At 42.5% G+C, this 15,955-nt stretch overlaps 1 protein-coding gene across 5 annotated transcripts in view; it reads right to left on the reverse strand.

Annotated features, from left to right (window-relative positions):
- Positions 1-4,781: 4,781 nt before the first annotated feature.
- TMEM8B (transmembrane protein 8B) overlaps positions 4,782-15,955 on the reverse strand; it is a 61,616-nt gene continuing 50,442 nt past the window's right edge. For 3 of the 5 annotated variants that reach the window (XR_008618207.1, XR_003681209.2, XR_003681208.2), the window contains 3 exons: positions 8,203-8,271; positions 6,733-6,816; positions 6,146-6,327 (listed from right to left, as the gene is read on the reverse strand). The gene's annotated coding sequence lies outside the window, so the exon portion shown is untranslated. Of the gene's footprint in view, positions 6,091-6,145; positions 6,328-6,732; positions 6,817-7,764; positions 7,834-8,202; positions 8,272-15,955 lie in introns of those variants that run through there. The other 2 variants (XR_008618206.1, XR_003681210.2) reach the window with 2 other exon arrangements.

Raw genomic sequence — 15,955 nt, forward strand, 5'->3', positions numbered from 1 at the left:
CGGCTGGGCCCGTGAGCCACGGCCGCTGGGCCTGCGCGTCCGGAGCCTGCGCTCCGCAACGGGAGAGGCCACAACAGTGAGAGGCCTGCGTACAAAAAAACAAAACAAAACAAAAAAAAAGCAGTGACTTTCCTATGTAATAGCAATAACAAATTCAAAAACATAATAGAATAAATATATTAGTAAAATTGGCAACAAAAATTATAAAATGTCTAGGCATAAACAAGGGTACTAATAGGCAGAAAAAAGACACCATGTTGCTGAGGGCCGTGAAGGAAAACCTGAGTAACTGAAATGACGCATGTGTGTCTGACCAGAAAGAGCACCTATCGTAAGTTGCGCAAAGCTCAGTGAATACTAATCACGTGATCAATATTTACAGGCATCTGTTGAATTTATTGTTAAATGTGATAAAAGTAATTTTTGCAAAGTATTAACGCGCTGTTTTATTTTGCCTTTCTAAATATGTGAGCTTCTGCCTAGTTCATTCAGGGCATCCATCTGGAGAGACATTTGAATTATTACAGAAAGAGTACAAAGAGAAGGAGTTAATATGCAATCTTTGACACTTAAAGTAGGCCTTTGTCTTGCAAGTCAAGCTGTTTTCCTGAGAGGATCTTCTAAATCCTTTTTTCTAGCCCTTTCAACATACAGTAAGTCCCCTACATATGAACCTTCAAGTTGTGAAATTTCAAAGATGCGAACGTGCATTCCATCAAAGTTAGGCATGAGTGAAATAGCTCGCCCTCCACCTCCTGTTGCTGACGATCCTTCAGCTCTACCATCTCCCACCTCCTCTCCTCCTCCAGTCAATAACTCTTCTTGCCGGTTTACTCAATGCCAGCCCCTGGATGCCAGCTATTGTACTGTACTACTGTACTTTTCAAGGTACAGTACTGTAAGATTAAAAATGGTCTTTATTTTTTGTTTTTTACATATTATTTGCGTGAAAAGCATTATAAACCTATTACAGTACAGTCCTATATAGCTGATTGTACTAGCTAACTAGGCTAACTCTGCTGGACTTACAAAAAATTGGACTTACGAATGTGCTCTCGGAACGGAACTCATTTGTGCGTAGGGGACTTACTACTGAATGGAGAACCAAGCTGAGGACACAGCCCGTGGAGTTCCCTCATAATGCAGAAAGCCACTCCATCCCACGGGTGACAGCTGAGTAGCAGAGGTTTGAAGCTCTCAGGAAGATAAAGGCCATGATATCCAGGGCCAGGGGAAGCCTGGTCTCTTCTGGCCCCACGTGGTGATGGAAAGGAGAAAAGAGAGAGAAGAAAGAGGAACGAAGCATGAAATTTGTGAGGCAGCCCCTGGGGAACTCCCAAAACAAATGAATAGACTGCAGAAGGATGGGTTAGAGACAGATAAACTGAGACACTGATGTTATTTGGATGGGAAATATGGGCTATAAAATCTGGGAATTCATGAAAATGTGACCCCATTTGTGCATTCGGGGCACTTAGTGCTGGGAATGTTCATGTTACAACTGTAAACATACACAGGCAAAGGGCTGAGTTGCTCCCAGTGTCATAACAGTGTTCCCCTCTGATAGGGTTATAGGGGATCAACTTTTATTTTTGGCAACCTATATTTTTAAAATTTCAGCCATAAACATGTTACTTGTAGAATAATGAAAGCAACAAAAGTTATAGCTTTTGAAAAGTATTCAGAAACCGAGCCCACCCAAACAGAATCGTTCTGAATCCTGGCCAAGTGACCCACCTCATTCACCAAAGATGAGGGCAGCCAGACTCCAGAATCATAAACTCGATTGGTGTCAGCTTAAAGATGCCCAAAAGTGGAAGAAGTGTACCAGATTGGCTATCCTCAGGGGTGTGTGGGAGCTCATTAATACAAAGGGAGCTTTTCCCCACCCTACCCCCCCAAATAGCATGCCCACGGACTTTTAGATGTGCCTCTGCAAGTCAACGTAGTAAATTTTCTTGCATCTCAGTTTCCCCTTATGCACAATGAGGGAAAGATTGGAGACACTGAATCTCAGGTTCTTTCCTCTCTGCCTTTCCAAAGCTCTAACTTTCTGAAACGACTATCTAAAGATACAGTAGTGGGACTTCCTTGGTGGTCCAGTGGGTAAGATTCCACGCTCCCAGTGCAGGGGGCCTGGGTTCGATCCCTGGTTGGGGAACTAGATCCTGCATGCATGCTGCAACTAAGAAGTCCGCATGCCGCAATGAAGATCCCGCGTGCTGTAACTAAGACCCGGCACAGCCTAAATAAATAAATTAATTAATTAATATTTTTTTAAAAGAGGTGATTCAATTCTTTAAAAAAATAAAGATACAGTAGTAACCTTTAAAAATTGTGAATCACTATGTTGTATACCTGAAATATATAATATTGTACAAGTATACCTCAACAAAAAATTAAAATTAAAAAAAATTTAAATAAAGTATCAGAAATTTTTAAAAATGGCCCTGGATAAATTGTATTCTGAGAAGCAGTTCAGTGTTCAGCCTCTCAAGGCCAGGCCAGGATGCACGAGATATATCACTGACAACATCAAGAAGGATTTATTTGGCATGTATTGGCATGTGGTACTAGGTTTGGTTCAGATCAAACAGAACAGTCTAGACCAGCGCTCCCCAACCTTTTGGGCACCAGGGACCGGTTTTGTGGAAGACAGTTTTTCCGCGGACGTGGCTGGTGGGGTCGATGGTTCAGGTGGTGATGCCAGCGATGGGGAGCATGGGGAGCGGCACATGAAGCTTCACTCGCTTGCCTGCCCACCACTCACCTCCTGCTCTGAGGCCTGGTTCCTCACAGGCCGTGGACCGGTACCGGTCCGCAGCCCGGGGGTTGGGGCTCTCTGGTCTAGACACAGCCCTTTCCCAACTGTATCTTGCAACACACACAGGATGTAATTATGACCCCAGTCAGTGCTATGGGCCTTTTTGGTTTATAAAGAGCTTTCAGCAACACAGTAAAGTAGATAAAGCGGGTATGAAAATTATTTCCACTTTAGAGGTGAAGAAACCATGGCTCAGAGAGGTCAAGTGTCTTACCCAAGATCACACAGCTTGTAAAGGGCAGAGCAAAGATCCACTTCAGAGCATACACAAAGGGGTAATTGAAGAAGTTTCAATGAAAAGATACTTTGAAGAGCTAGGGGCAGGGCTAAGGGAACTGACAGAGGACTAGGAAGCAACCCTGAGTGTTATGGGTTGAACTGTGTCCCTCAAAGATGATATGTTGGAGCCCTAACTCCCAGTACCTCAGAATGTGACCTTATTTGGAAATAGGATCGGGAATTACCTGGTGGTCCAGTGGTCAGGACTTCTCACTCTCACTGCCGAAGGCCTGGGTTCGATCCCTGGTCAGGGAACTAAAATCCCTTAAGCTGAGTGGCACAGCCAAAAAATAAAAATAAAGTGGTGCTTCCTCACTCATATTTTTTTAAAAAAGAAAGAAAGAAACAGGGTCATGGCAGATATAATTAGCAAAGATGAGGTTATCCTGGAGAAGGGTGTGCCATTAACCCAATATGACTGGTGTCTTTATACGAGCAAAAGAGACACAGAGATGAACGCCCTGTGACCAGGGAGGCAGAGACTGACGTGCTACACTGTGAGCCGAGGAACACCACGGATCACCAACCAGCCACCAGAGGCGGAAGAGGGAAGATGGATTCTCCTCCACAGGTTTCAGAGGGAGCTCAGCCGTGCTGTCACTTTAATTTTGAACTCCCAGCCTTCAGAACTGTGAGAGAATACATTTCTATTCTTAAAAAACAGAAAAACAATAGTATTACCGAACCAGGTTTGTTTTGCCCAACGTCCAGCAAGTGAAAATGCTGAGATGCCGAGATTTGCAGCAAAGAGAGGTTTGTTTACAAGGCAGCGAAGCAAGGAGACCGGAGAACAAGTCTCAGATGTGCCTCCCAGAAGGCAAAGGGCTCAGGGTATTTACGGGATAAAGAATAAAGCAGCAGGGTGGTCTGAGGCTTAGGGGGCGTGGGGAGCATGGCGAGCGCAGGGAAAGGTGATTGGGAAAAGGTGTGGTCATCATCATTCTGCTCAGGCATAACTAAGCTACAGGTTCTGCACAGTCAAAAATGGAGATGCTGGGCTTCCCTGGTGGCGCAGTGGTTGAGAATCTGCCTGCCAATGCAGGGGACACGGGTTCTAAGCCCTGATCTGGGAAGATCCCACATGCCGCGGAGCAACTAGGCCCGTGAGCCACAGCTACTGAGCCTGCGCATCTGGAGCCTGTGCTCCGCAACGAGAGGCCGCGACAGTGAGAGGCCCGCGCACCGCGATGAAGAGTGGCCCCCGCTCGCCGCAACTAGAGAAAGCCCTCGCACAGAAACGAAGACCCAACACAGCCAGAAATTAATTAATTAATTAATTTTTTTTTCAATGGAGATGCTTAGCACGATCTAAGGGTGGGGTTTTCAGCCCTCTGACGTCAAAAGGTCACTGAACAGACACCCAGTTGGAGGGTCAGTGGTCCTACCCAGTCTTAACTGGCTCAGCTTGAACTAGACACAGCTGACTTCAAGTTCCTGGAAAACAACTCGGGCAAACATCTTGTTTAGGCAATTTGCTGCCTGGAGGACGTGCAAGTCTTTAAATGACCTTGCTTAGTGAAGGCAGGTGAAATGGATTTGACTGATAAGTATCCATGCTTTCAGTAGTCCCTCCCCGACCATCCACAAGGAGGATATGTTCTAAGACCCCCAGCAGATGCCTGAAACCATGGATAGTACTGAACCCTATATAGACTATGTTTTCTCCTATACATTTATACCTATTATAAAGTTTAATCCATAAATTAGGCACAGTAAGGGATTAACAATAGCTAATAATAAAATAGAACAACTATAACAATTTACTGTAATAAAAGTTATGTGAATGTGCTCCCTCTCTCTCCAAATGTCTTATTGTTCTGTACTCACCCATCTTCTTGTGATGATGGGAGATGACACAATGCCTACGTGATGAGATGAAGTAAGATGAATGACGCAGGTACTGTGATGTAGCGTAAGGCTACCACTGACCTGACAATACGTCAGAGGGAGGATCATCTGCTCCAGGTGATTTCTTTTTCTTTCTTCACAATTTCACAGATAGAAAATTCATCCATGTCATAGATCTCAGCAACATCAGCATACGATTTTTTTCTTTCTTTATTAAGAACTTTCACCTTTTCACTTAAAGGAAGCACTTTATGGCTTCTCTTTGGTACATCTGAATTGCCAGCATCACTACTCTTGCACTTTGGGGCCATTATTAAGTAAAATAAGGGTTACTTAATCACAAGCACTGCCGTCCCCTGACGTTCAATCTGATAGCCTAGACAGCCACTAAGTGCCTAATGGTCCTGGGCAGGATGGAGCTGGAGAGCGCAAGATTTCATCATCTTAACTCAGAACAGCATGCAATTTAAAACATATGAATTGGGGCTTCCCTGGTGGTGCAGTGGTTGAGAGTCCGCCTGCCGATGCAGGGGACGCAGGTTCGTGCCCCGGTCTGGGAAGATCCCACATGCCACGGAGCGCCTAGGCCCATGAGCCATGGCCGCTGAGCCTGCGCGTCCAGAGCCTGTGCTCCGCAACGCGAGAAGCCACAGCAGTGAGAGGCCCGCGGTAAAAAAAATATGAATTGTTTATTTCTGGAACTTGCCATTTAATATTTTTGGACCTCGGTTGACCACAGGTAACTGAAACTGCAGAAAGCAACACCACAGATTGGGGCAGTGGGGAACTACTGTAATTGTGACATGTAGAATTATATTCATCTATTTAACATCTTTTTTCAAAGATACTTATTTAGTTATTGGCTGTGACGGGTCTTAGTTTCGGCAAGAGGGATCTTTCGTTGCGGCATGTAGGCTTCTCTCTAGTTGTGGCTCAGGGCCTTAGTTGCCCCGTGGCATGTGGGATCATAGTTCCCCAACCAGGGATCAAACCAGCATCCCCTGCATTGCAAGATGGATTCTTAACCACTGGACCACCAGGGAAGTCCCTAACTAACATCTATTTAACCAGGCCCTGTGTTTGGTGCTGAGGCTAGGGAGAAGAAAGACACAGTCCTTGTCCTCTAGGAGCTTGTTACCCTGGATGGGAGACAGAAATATAAACGATTACAGTGTACCTGGTAAATCCCGTGGCATGTGGGATCATAGTTCCCCAACCAGGGATCAAACCAGCATCCCCCGCATTGCAAGATGGATTCTTAACCACTGGACCATCAGGGAAGTCCCTAACTAACATCTATTTAACCAGGCCCTGTGTTTGGTGCTGAGGCTAGGGAGAAGAAAGACACAGTCCTTGTCCTCTAGGAGCTTGTAACCCTGGATGGGAGACAGAAATATAAACGATTACAATGTACCTGGTAAATTCTGGAACCTAAGTGTTCTCAAGGCCCCAGGCAAGTGCAAAGGAGAGGGTCATTCATAAGCAATAAACTCCTTTCCCTTTCCTCCCCAACCTACTATTTTAATAACTGCTACAATAATTACACTTACAAACTTACCTCTCCTAAACCTCACAAAAACTCCATTATCCCCACATTATATACGAGGCTTACAGAGTTAACACACTTGCTCTGGGTCACATAGCTAGGAAGTGGCGGAGCCAGAATCAAGCCCAGGCCTGTCTGACCCCAAAGCCCACCTCTAACCCCTGGCAACACTGTGCTAGACTGAGAGATGGAACCCATGAAGGCATGATGCCTCCCTCGGAAACAGAAATCGTACCTCTGAGAATCCACAGGAAAGGAAAAGGAGGACATGAGAGGATGATGGAGAGAAAAAAGGAAGAGTCTTTCAAGGACCTTCGCCCTAAAAATTTGAAAAGCTCCTAGTTAGGCTTTTGTAGTGAAATGTTCAAAGACATAATAGGTTCCTGAGTGGCTTTCCAACCTATCCTGCACCAATCAATCAATCAAAAGGTCTTCTTAAAAGTAGGCAATAATCGGGACTTCCCTGGTGGTACAGATGTTAAGACGCCACACTTCCACTGCAGGGGGCACGGGTTCAATCCCATGCTGTGTAGCCAAGGGGAAAAAAATAGGCAATAATCAAAAAATAAGATGCTTGGATAGATGGATTGATATTTGATAAAGCAAATGTAGGGAACGGTTAACAACTGTGGACACTAGATTTTAAGTACATGGCTATTTACTCTACAATTTTTTCAGCCTTTCTACGTGTTTGAAAATTTTCACACACACACAAAAATGTTGGAAGCAGGGGAAATTAAGCAATAGTTGGGGGGCAGTAGGAGAACAGAGTTTTCTAGTGCTGTCCCATATGGTAGCTACTTAGCCACATGGCTATTGAGCACATAAAGTGTGGCTAGTCTGAGTTGAGAGGTTCTATATGTGTAATTTAGATGTCAAAAACTTAGTACATCCGCCTGCCGATGCAGGGGACACGGGTTCGTGCCCTGGTCCGGGAAGATCCCACGTGCCGCGGAGCGGCTAGGCCCATGAGCCATGGCCTCTGAGCCTGTGCGTCCGGAGCCTGTGCTCCGCAACGGGAGAGGCCACAACAGTGAGAGGCCCGCGTACCGGAAAAAAACAAAAAACTTAGTACACAAAAGAATGGAAAATATCTCATTATTCATTTTTATCTTTTTTACATGTCGAAACGATCATTTTGATATATTGGGTTAAATAAAATACATTCTTGAAATTAATTTCACCTGTTTCTTTTTACATTTTTAGTCCTGCTACACATTTAAATTACATACCCAGCTTGAGTTATGTTTCTACTGGACAGAGCCCTCTAGAGCATCCAGTCACCACCAGTCCTGGTCCTTTGTTCACTCACACCTGCTCTGGACCAAGCCCTGTGCTGAATCAAACACAGTCACAGCCTCAGAGAGCTGAAGGTCTAGGTCCTGGGGACAAGCCAAGACAGACCTGAAAACATCAGAGGATTTCAGCATCTTAGGAATCTCAGTGACTTCCTTGCTTGTAGGTATCTACTTGGTACCTTTTGGATTAGACCTGGGGACAGAATCTTCCTGGAGAACATTTGGAAATATGTGGGGGTGTTTGAGTTTGTCAGGTTGATTGGGGAGGGTGATCAGCACTTCACACGTAGGAGCCAGGGATGGTAAACATCCCACAATGACAGGGGTAGTCCAGGAAGAATTTTCCTGTCCAAAACACCAATAGGGTACCTGTTGAGAAACCCAAAAGTAGGGAAAGAATGACACACCTGTTTCTGTCCTCTGGATGAGGACTTTGAGGCCTGTTCTCCAACCCAGAGAAGTCAGCACCATTATTTCTGTGGAGGCAAGAACAAGGAACTTCTTGGGGTACTGAATCACATAATCCAATTCATATCTCCTTAAGGGTAGAAAAACAGCTGGGACAGTCAGGGACACCCAAGGGCTTGGCTCCAGGCATAAGGAGTATAAGGGGTTATTATGAACGATTATACACAACAAATTGAATAACCTAAAAGTAATGGATATATTCCTAGAAACACACAACCTACCAAAACTGAATTGAGAAGAAATTAAAAAGACTGAACAGACAAATAACAAATAAGGAGACTGAATCAGTAACCAAAAACCTCCCAACAAAGAAAGCCCAGGTCCAGTTGGCTTCACAGGTGAATTCTACCAAACACTCAAAGAAGAATTAAAACCAATCCTTCTTAATCTCTTCCAAAAAAAACAAACAAACAAACAAACAAATAGAAGAAGAGGGAACACTTAGAGACTCATTTTAAGAGGCTAGCATCACCCTGATACCAAAGCCAGACAAAGTCACCACAAGAAAAGAAAACTATAGGCCAATATCTCTGATGAACATAGAAGCAAAAATCCTCAATAAAAATACTAGCAAACTGAATTCAACAGCACATTAAAAGAATTATACACCATGACCAAGTCAGATTTATTCCTAGAATGCAAGGATTGTTCAATATATGAAAATGAATCAGTGTAATACACCATGTCAACAAAATAAAGGACAAAACTACAGGATCATCTCAATTGATGCAGAAAAAGCATCTGACAAAATTCAACGCCCTTTCATGATAAAAACACTCAACAAAATAGGAACAGAAGGAAACTACTTCAATATAATTATCACATGTGAAAAACCCACAGTAAACATCATACTCAATGGTGAAAGACTGAAAGCTTTTCCTCTAAGATTGGTAACAAGGCAAGGATGCTTGCTGTAACCACTTTTATTTAACATGGTACTGAAAATTCTAGCCAGAGCAATTAGAATTAAGAAATAGAATTAAAGAAATAAGAAAATAAGAAAAAGAAATAAATAAATAAGAAAAAGAAATAAAAGGCATCCAAACTGAAAAGGAAGAAGTAAAATTATCTCTCTTTGCAGATGATATGATCTTATATGTAGAAAACCCTAAAGACTCCACACACAAAAAAAGATGTTTGAATGAATAAATGAACTCAGGAAAGTACCAGGATACAAAGTCAACACACAAAAATCTGTTGCGTCTCTATACATGAACAGTGAAAAATCTGAAAGGAAATTACAAAAGCAATTCCATTTACAATAGCATCAAAAAATAAAATAAAATACTTAGTAATTAACCAAGGAGGTGAAAGACTTGTACAATAAAAACTAAAAAACACTGCTGACAGAAACTAAAGAAGACATAAATAAATGGAAACACTTCCCATGTTCATGGATTGGAAGACTTAATAGAGTATAAATGTCAATACTACCCAAAGCAATCTACAGATTCAATGCAATTCATACCAAAATCCCAATGACTTTTTTTGCAGAAATAGAAAAACTCATCCTAAAATTCATATGGAATCTCAAGGAACCCTGAATAGCCAAAACAATCTTGAAAAAGAACAAAACTGGGGGACTCACACTTCCTGATTTCAAAACTTACTAAAAAGTTACAGTGATCAAAACAGTGTGGTATTGGCATTAAGACAGATATATGGACAAATGGAATAGAATACAGAGCCCCGAAATAAAACCTCACATATATGGTCGAATAATTTTTGGCAAGAGTGCCAAGACCGTTCAATGGGGAAAGAATGGCCTTTTCAACAAATGGTACTGGGAAAACTGGATATCCACATGCAAAAGAATGAAGGTGGACCCTTACTTAACACCCTATATAAAAATTAACTCAAAATGGATCAAGGACCTAAATGTAAGACCTAAAACAATAAAAATTTTAGGAGAAAACACAGGACAAAAGCTTCAGGACATTGAATTTGGGAATGATTTCTTACATATGACCCCAAGGGCACAGGTAACAAAAGAAAAATAGACAAATTAGACTTCGTAAAAAGTTTTAACTTTTGAGCTTCCCTGGTGGAGCAGTGGTTGAGAGTCCGCCTGCCGATGCAGGGGACACTGGTTCGTGCCCCGGTCCGGGAAGATCCCACATGCTGGGGAGCGGCTAGGCCCATGAGCCATGGCCGCTGGGGCTGCGCGTCCGGAGCCTGCACTCCGCAACGGGAGAGGCCACAACAGTGAGAGGCCCGCGTACCGCAAAAAAAAAAAAAAAAAAAAATTTAACTTTTGTGCATCAAAAGACACTATCCATGTAAAAAGGCAACCCACAGAATGTGATAAAATATTTGCAAATTGTATATATGATAAGGGATTAATATCCAGAATATACAGAGAACTTCTAAAACTCAACAACAAACCCACAATCTGATCCAAAAAGGGACAAAGTACTTGAATAGACATTTCTCCAAAGAAGATACACAAATGGCCAATAAGCACATAAAAAGATGCTCAATATTACTAATCATTAGGGAAATGCAAATCCAAACTACAATGAGATACCACCTCGCACACATTAGGATGGCTACTATCAAAAAAAAAAAGAAGTGTTGGTGAGGATGTAGAAAATTAGAACCTTTGTTCACTATTGGTGGGTATATAAAAAGGTACAGCCACTGTGGAAAATAGCATAATTTAAAAAAAAAATTTTAAAGAATTACCATACAATCTAGGATTCCATTTCTATGGTATAACCCCCCAAAATGAAAGCAAGGTCTAGAAGAGATATCTGTACACCATGTTCATAGCAGCAGTATTCACAACAGCTAAAATGTGGAAACAACCCAAGAGTCCATTAAGCAAAGAATGGATACATAAAATGTGGTACATACATACAATGGAATATTATTAAGCCTTAACAAGGAAATTCTACATTATGTTACAGAATGGATGAACCTTGAGGGCATTATGCTAAGTGAAATAAGCCAGTCACAAAAAGACAAATACCATATAATTCCACATGGTAGATTCATCTTCTTATTTAAGATTCCCTATTGGCCTGTCTGTGGATTCAGTTTCCATTTACCATCTCCAGGAATCATGATATAGGGGCTGGAGGTGTTACTGAGAAGATATCGTCTGGGCTTGGTGGCTCCCCCATTCCTCCAGGAACTTAGTCTCCTGTCCAAGAATTAACAATTACTGACTCAGTCTGAGGGCAACTATCTCTGATGCCCACTACCTGGACCTGCCCACTTGCTGCTAATTAGAGTCCCTACCAGTCATCTGGATGGTGGTCTCAGGCCCTTCCTCCTGCTCCTTGTAACTGTTGCCTCTGAGCTGAGCTTGCCCCCCAGACCACTCCCTTTATTGCAGTAATCCCTTTCTTACTTTGTTTATCTGTGGTTTCCTCTAGCAATCTAACCTCATTTGCTTACCATTTTTCAGAAATTCCTCCACATTTCTGGTCTGCTGGTGGCACTCTTGATAGGGATAGAGTAGGATAATTAGTCAGTTTAGAAATCCCACTAGGGGACTTCCCTGATGGCTCAGTGGTTAAGAATCTGCCTGCCAATTCAGGGGACACGGGTTCTATCCCTGGTCCGGGAAGCTCTAAGCCCGTGCGCCACAACTACTGAGCCTGCGTGCCACAACTACTGAAGCCCGTGTGCCGAGAGCCCGTGCTCCACAACAAGAGAAGCCACCGCAATAAGAAGCCTGCGCACCACAACGAAGAGTAGCCCCCACTCACCACAACTAGAGAAAGTCTGCGCACAGCAATGAAGACGCAACGCAGTCAAAAAATAAATTAAGAAAAAAAAAAAAAAAAGAAAAGAAATCCCACTAATTAAAGGCAGAAAGAGAATTTTAGGGAGTTTGGGAGACTGTTGTAAACTAATGACCACTCAAGAAAAAACATCCAGTAACCTAGCAACAATCTACACTACCTTGAAAGAAGACCAGGTGCATACAAGCGCCAGACACACTCAAGCCGCAAACCCTGTAAAACACAAGACAATAGGGAATTCCCTGGCAGTCCAGTGATTAAGGCTCCACGCTTCCACTGCAGGGGGCACAGTTTCAATACCTGGTCAGGGAACTAAGATCCCGCATGCCACGGGGGTCGGGGATGGGGGGTGGCGGTGGGAGATGACTGGGGGGAACACAAGACCGTAGATATGGGGTCTGAATCTTGTTACATGAAGTCAGGGAGTTAATAGTCCTTGAAGAGTAGCATTTCTACATGTAGTCAAGACAGAAATATAGGTGAAAGGGGACATTATACTGAAACCTGAGATGAATTATCATATTTTATTTAGTATATGTTACCACCCTTTTACTAATACACATATGATTTAAATAGTGCCCTGACAGTCCTGGTTTAACTGTATAGGACAAAGGAGGAACTAACGATGTTAAGCCTTGACATTTGCCCAAAAATAAGAAAGAAGGTGGTCTTCTCCCCCTTCGCACTTTTCCTTTGTTTATAAAAATAAAGCCCTCTCAGTCCTCAGGGCAGAGCCTTCTCGCCTACCTGCGTGCATTTCTCAAAAGCATCCTATGCTAATAAACTCACTCTTTGCCTGCCACTTTTCCTCTGGCGGAATTCTTTCTCCACTGAGATAAAAAGACCTGAGCTTCAGTAAGTCCTGACATCAGGTGAGAGGTTTCAATTAAAAGACAGTGGGGGCTTCCCTGGTGGCGCAGTGGTTGAGAGTCCGCCTGCCGATGCAGGGGACACGGGTTCGCGGCCCGGTCCGGGAAGATCCCACATGCAGCGAAGCGGCTAGGCCCGTGAGACATGGCCGCTGAGCCTGCGCGTCCGGAGCCTGTGCTCTGCAACGGGAGAGGCCACAGCAGTGAGAGGCCTGCGTACCGCAAAAAAAAAAAAAAAAAAAAAAAGACAGTGGGTTTGAGTCCCCCTCCTAAGTCAGGGATTGTGGGTTCAAGCCCCAATCTGAGGCGCGGGTGGTTTCAAGTCCAAGCCCATGGGTTTGAGTCCCAGTCTGAGTTTTGGCTGGCTTCGAGTCCCACCCAAGAGGGAATGTGGTTTCACTCTCACTGATTTTTCACCGCTGTTAAGAATTTATTTTCATTTAAACACACACAAGTTCTATTTTCGACAACTCTCAGTGAGATCTCTAAACAACTTCTGTGCTCCAAACTAGGCTGGTGCCAAAGACTCAAGAGCCTACTTTCCGGACCAAAGATGGGACATAGTTTTCTGATTTGTAAGTCTGTTGATATGAAAAGCCATCCAGATTCATAAAAACAAAATTGTATTTGAGGGTTTACCCTCATAAAAAACGGCATAAAGATAAATATAAAGCTTAGAGAAAGGACATGTCAGTGAACAGACTGCTGGATTCTGAGAGAAAATAGACTGTTTTAATACATATTTGGTCTCTTCTCTCAGGGTCTCTGAGCAGTAAGAAACCAGTAGAGCCCAAGGTGGCAGGATAGAGAGCCACATAGCTGGGGCACACAGATTTTATGTCTACCAAATTCCTAGATCTATCATCTTGCTGCCATAGGGGTCTGCCTAGGCCTGAGCCCTGGAATTCAGGGCCTCACAGCTATTCCAACACCCATCTCCAAAAGTCCTGAAGAACGGCCTAGTGCCCACCAGGTGGAGCCCAGGAGTTTGAGCCCTTCTGCTCACCCCAAATCAATCCTGCACCGACAAGAATGAAACACCATGAGGAAGAAGGGTTTATCCCAGAAATACAAAGAGAGTTCAACATGGGAAATATATCGATGAAAAGCACTTCATTAACATGTTAGGAAAGAGCTATGTGATCAGGACATAGTAAAAGACCTGGATTAATGGAAAGACAATGTTCCTGAATAGGAAAACTTGATTTTACGAAAATGTCAATTCTACCCCCAAATTAGTTGATAAATTAAAGGCAAAATCTCAGAAGAATTTTTATGAAATTTGACAAGCTGATTGCAAAATTTTTCTGGAAAAGAAAATTTGCAGTACCCAAGATGGGCTTCCCTGGTGGTGCAGTGGTTAAGAATCCGCCTGCCAATGCAGGGGACACAGGTTCAAGCCCTGGTCCCCGAAGATCCCACATGCCATGGAGCAACTAAGCCTGTGTGCCACAACTACTGAGCCTGCAGTCTAGAGCCCGTGAGCCACAACTACTGAAGCCCGTGTGCCTAGAGCCCGTGCTCCACAACAAGAGAAGCCACCACAATGAGAAGCCCGCTCACCGCAACTAGAGAAAGCCTGCGCACAGCAGTGAAGACCCAACGCAGCCAAAAATAAATAAATAGATAAATAAATAAAAGAATAGCCAAGATATTATTGAAAAGGCTAGTAAGAGGGAATTTGCCCTAGTGGATATCAATACACTCTACAAATCTACAGTAACTAAATAGTGTGTATGAGGACAGTAAAAGACAATAAAAATTTCTTTAGAACATAACAGTGAGTCTAGAAAGAGACTCATAAATATATGAGAAATTAGTATTGATAAAGATGGCATTTTTAAATACTGAGAAAAGGATTACCTTTACAATAAATTCTGTTGAGGCAAGTAAATAAACTTACCCTATCTTGCTAATAAATAAATAGACAAATAAATAAATAAATCCAGATAAAATAAGAGTGAAATTAAAAAACAAAACTTTTTAAAAGTACTAGAATAAAGTACAGAAAGGAAAATATATTTAAAACCTTGGAGAAATGAAAGTGAGAGAAATTTAATTAGCCCAAATCATTAAACTTCTGTGTAACAAAAGGCACCTTAAACAAACTTCTATGTAACAAAAAGGCACCTTTTTGTAAAAGGCCAAATGACAGGAAGTATTTGCCACATACATAATAGGCAAAGGAATATCATAGAGAATACATAAGGGACGCTTAGAAAATCAGTATTCTTCAAAATTAGAAGAATGGGCATAAAATATCAAGACAGTTAACAAAAGGAAAAAATTTAACAGCAAAAATTGAAGCATGAAATTATACCTAACCTTATTAGTAATCAGATAAAGGCAAAATAAAACAATATGGTATCCGTTTTCATCCATCATAACAGAAAATATAAAAGGCTGATAACACACAGCATCTGTCAGGTATTGAGAAATTAGTACTGTTGCACACTTGGAGACTTAAATTAAGACAGCATTTCTTCCAAAAAAGGCAGAAGACCTAAACAGACATTTCTCCAAAGAAGATATACAGATTGCCAACAAACACATGAAAGAATGCTCAACATCATTAATCAGTAGAGAAATGCATATCAAAACTACAATGAGATATCATCTCACACCGGTCAGAATGGCCATCATCAAAAAATCTACAAACAATAAATGCTGGAGAGGGTGTGGAGAAAAGGGAACCCTCTTGCACTGTTGGTGGGAATGTAAATTTATACAGCCACTATGGAGAACAGTATGGAGGTTCCTTAAAAAACTAAAAATAGAACTACCATACGACCCAGCAATCCCACTACTGGGCATATACCCTGAGAAAATCATAATTCAATAAGAGACATGTACCCCAATGTTCATTGCAACATTCTTTACAATAGCCAGGTCATGGAAGCAATCTAAGTGTCCACCGACAGATGAATGGATAAAGAAGATGTGGCACATGTATACGATGGAATATTACTCAGCCATAAAAAGAAACGAAATTGAGTTATTTGTAGTGAGGTGGATGGACCTAGAGTCTGTCATACAGAGTGAAGTAAGTCAGAAAGAGAAAAACAAATACC

The sequence above is a fragment of the Physeter macrocephalus genome, chromosome 9 (assembly GCF_002837175.3).
Source record: "Physeter macrocephalus isolate SW-GA chromosome 9, ASM283717v5, whole genome shotgun sequence".
Classification (NCBI taxonomy): Eukaryota; Metazoa; Chordata; class Mammalia; order Artiodactyla; family Physeteridae; genus Physeter; species Physeter macrocephalus.